Source organism: Hemicordylus capensis, chromosome 4 (genome assembly GCF_027244095.1).
Source record: "Hemicordylus capensis ecotype Gifberg chromosome 4, rHemCap1.1.pri, whole genome shotgun sequence".
In the NCBI taxonomy this organism is placed as follows: domain Eukaryota; kingdom Metazoa; phylum Chordata; class Lepidosauria; order Squamata; family Cordylidae; genus Hemicordylus; species Hemicordylus capensis.
The window spans coordinates 48,763,991-48,768,022 of record NC_069660.1 but is presented as its reverse complement, the minus strand read 5'-3'; positions in this window follow the sequence as shown (position 1 = coordinate 48,768,022).

The following is a 4,032-nucleotide window of genomic DNA, read 5'->3' as shown; positions in this document are numbered from 1 at the left end:
AGTGGGGAGGCATGCAGAAGGCTCCATGGTAACATGCAAATGACTCTGCTTTATGAGTCATGGGGGATGACTTTCAAGTGCGGACAAGGCATGGGAGACAGTCTGTCAGCCCGTTTCCTTAAAATTCACTTAGCTCTACACAGCAGCCGCAGTATGCTAAAGTTCAATTAATTAATCATTTATTTATTTATTTTCTATACCGCCCTTCCAAAAATGGTTCAGGGCAGTTTACACAGAGAAATAATAAATAAATAAGAGGAATAAATAAGATAAATAAATTACACAGAAATTCATCGTAAGAATGTATAGAGCCTTGCTGAATCAGGCCAAAGGCTAATTTAGCATCCTGTTGAACAGGCCTGACAGATGTTTCTGGGAAGCCCACAATCAGGCATGAGAGTAATGCTCCTCACCCTGCCCTGTTGTTGCCTCCAACAATTTCTGTAGCACACTGCTTCTGAACATGGAGGTTCCACTTAGGTATCACAGCTAAAAGCCAGCCTATTTTCAGGAACAGATGTAATTACATTTTAAAGCTCTCCAAGTCAATATCCATCACCATGTCTTGTAGCAATGAATTCTATAAATCAGCTATGCACTAGGTGAAGTACTCTCTTTTGTCTATCCCGAATCTACTGTAAATCCATTTAATTAGGTGGTCTCAAGTTCTAGTGTTTTGGGAGAGAGAGAAATCACAAAACCTCTACTCTATCTCCTTTCTCTGGGCGATGCATGTTATCGATGGCTTTCGTGTCTCCCTTTAGTTGTCACTTTCTAAATTAAAAATATCTAAGAACTTTATAGACACAGTATTCCACAACCTTGATTGATTCTTACTGACCCTTCAGCACTTTGTCACCTCTAACTTATCCTTTTTGAGATGGAGTGCCCAGAACTGTACACATTATTCCAAATGCAGCCGCACCATATAAAAGGCATTCCAGTACTGGTAACCCTCTTTCAATAGAGCTGTCTATCAGATCCTCCAGTTCCAATGAATGTGCAGTACCCCCCACCCCCCATGCTACATGGAGGCAGCCACTCCTAGTCTCCCAGTCTCCATGCAATTCCTCACACTGGAGGGGTGGGGGCTCTTCTACGGGAATGGCAGTGTTTCCAGCCCTGGAAGGGATTGCACTTCCCAGATGTCCCTGCAAGCCTTCCCAGCCAGCCCTACGGGATCTGAGTCCAGTCAAAGAGGCCACCCCCAGCACAGGAAATGTGAGGAACTGCAGAGATGGGCTGCACTGAGAGCAGTGGCCTCTGAACAGTGCTCTAAATTCAACAGACTCGAAGCAGATCTTCAGTTTGTGTGGGTTCTCTGCACACTTGCAAGACAGGAGTATCATAACTGGATCAGCATTCCGGACTGTGTTGTTTCCAGAATCCTAAGCACAACACCCACCACAGCACACCTAGTTCTCTCTCTCTCTCTCTCTCTCTCTCTTAATGAGATTTTTTTTAAAAGGGGGACAAGTCTACCAATGAGTGCTAATCATGATGACTACTTACTGCCTACTTACTGCCTCCAGCTTCAGAGGCAGTAGACCCTGAATACCAGTTGCATGGAAGCAATAGTAGGTAAGGGGTATGCCTTCATCTCCTGCTTGAGGGCAGGATATCGGGAGACTTAGCAAAGGTTCTTAGGCTAGCACATCTTCTAGATTGTGCTAGCAAGCACAAATTGCCCCCTTTGCTACGCAGTGTCCACCCTGGTTTGCATCTGAATGGGAGACATGTGAGCACTACCTTTAGGGGATGGGGCCACTCTGGGAAGAGCATCTGTATGCTTGCATGCAGAAGGTTCCAAGTTCCCTCTCTAGCATCTCCAAGACAGGGCTGAGAGAGAGACCAGTCCTGGACCAATGGTCTGATTCGGTATAAGGCAGCTTCCTATGTTCCTATGTATGTAAATTGTGAGTGAGTGAGTGAGTGTGTTTACAAAGGGTAGCCACTATCCTCTGTATGTCCTTCCCAAAATCTCATTTTGTTCTTGCTTTTATATTTACTATCCCCATCCCCAAAAAAGCCTAAAGGGCCAGCTTCATACCACCTCATGCTTTGAGTTGCCATATTCTGGCTTTCCAAATCTGGGTGCCTAATTTGCATATTATGTAAATTGGCTTGAAGATAATTTTTGAGCAGAATAGTGACTGCACGTTTTGCTTCGTAGCTCCACCTCTACAAGGACTAGAGCTTAGCTTTTTAATTTTTATTTTATTTTAAATGAAAGCTGGAATCCAGGCGAATCTGGGTGGGCTAAGCAATCTGGATGAAATGCTTAAAATCCGGGTGAAACCTGTGATTTTGGGGGGCATGGCAACTCTACTCATGCTATTGAAAGAAGGTTGATGAAACTTAGGTAAAATGCCAGAATTAAAAGCAAGACACCCACACTTACCTCAGCAAGGTTTCCAGGGAGAACGCTTTTGAAGCCTACCTGGGGAGGTTCCATACAGAGCAGCCATCAATATCCTTTGGTTGTATAATGCAGAGGAAATGGGGAGTCCCCACCAAGTCTTAAGGAAGCATCACTAACTACATCAGCTCACTGCTGCGGAAAGATGTCTCTGGAGAGTCTCAAAGTTCATGAAAGCTGTGAGCTCCGTCTAGTTCTATTCAGTCCAGCCTGTCATATCCCTCATATTCCTCATTTGGCTGGCTGCTTGCCTGCCACCCACTCAGCGGGCAAAATATGTGTAGCCAGACTGCAGGCTGTTATTTTGGGATCAACAGGCAGGTCGCGGCAAGTGTTGCTAGTTGTAACAACGATGTTGCAATGTATGTATTGTCTGTAGATCTTCTGCCAAGTTAAGGTCAAGGCTGATACCACTTTTCCACCTCCCCCCACTCCAAAACTCTGGGGCTGCCATCATGCAGTTATTGCTTGTCTCCAGAGGACCATACATATGCACTAAACTGTAAGCCATGCTGATATGCTTAAATTGGTTTTATATAGCGTTCAACAAAATGTTTGCAAAGCGGTTTATAAAACATAGACGTGTGTGTGTGTGGTAGGGGGCAGTTTCCCTGTCCCAAAGGGGCTCACAGTCTTGCTTTAAAAAAGGAGATACCAGTATCTGCCACTAGAAAACACAGTTTGCGGGAATCAACAGGGACAGTAGCTCTCCCTCTGCTAAATATAGAAGGAACACGTACTGAAAGGTGCCTCTCATGCAGAAGAACTAAGAGTTCTGTCCATGCGTCCAGAACGCCACTAAAAGTGCTTCTTGCAGGGCTGGAATGGGTTGGAAGCCCCACCACATCACAGGGAGGTAGGGAGCATTGCTTTTAAAACAACAATAGTAATTCTGATCGTGGTTTTAGCCTGGATTTTTAACTTGTTTAACTTAATTTGGTTAATTTTCTTAATTTAATTTTACATTATTTCTATTTTATTTTTGTGAGCTGCCCCAAGGAGGAGTGTACTTGAGGGGCAGAGAATAAATAGAGAGCCAGCATGGTGTAGTGGTTAGAGTGCTGGAGTCTGATGTTATATTGTAACTATTTTATAAATGTTGTGAGCTGCCCCAAGCAGTAATGTACTGGAGGGGCGGGGTATAAATATTTTAAATAAATAAATAAATATTTCATTTTCATAGACATATTCTATACTGTTACCTTTTACCTTTTTAAAACGCAAACTTCTAAAAGCAAATTTTAATAGGTGAAAATCTATTCTTATGTAGATAGTAATATAGGCCAAGACCTTTGAGTCAAAATCTTTTTAATATGACTTTTTAATTCATTGGGACAGACCCATTAAGACTGTGTTTTATAGAATAATATTTGCGCTTGTTTTTAGGAACAGGAGCAACTACAGGAAGGACTGTAGCTCTGTGGTATAGCACTTGGTTTGCATGCACAACACTCCAGCTTCAATCCCTGGAATCTCCCAGTTAGGAATGGAAAAGGCTCCTATCTGAAACTCTGTTGAGCTTAGTTAGTGGACCAGTCAGTCTGACTCAGTATAAGGTAGCTTCTTATGTTCAACTCATCAGAAATTATAATGTGAGAAACAGGGCCAGAGGG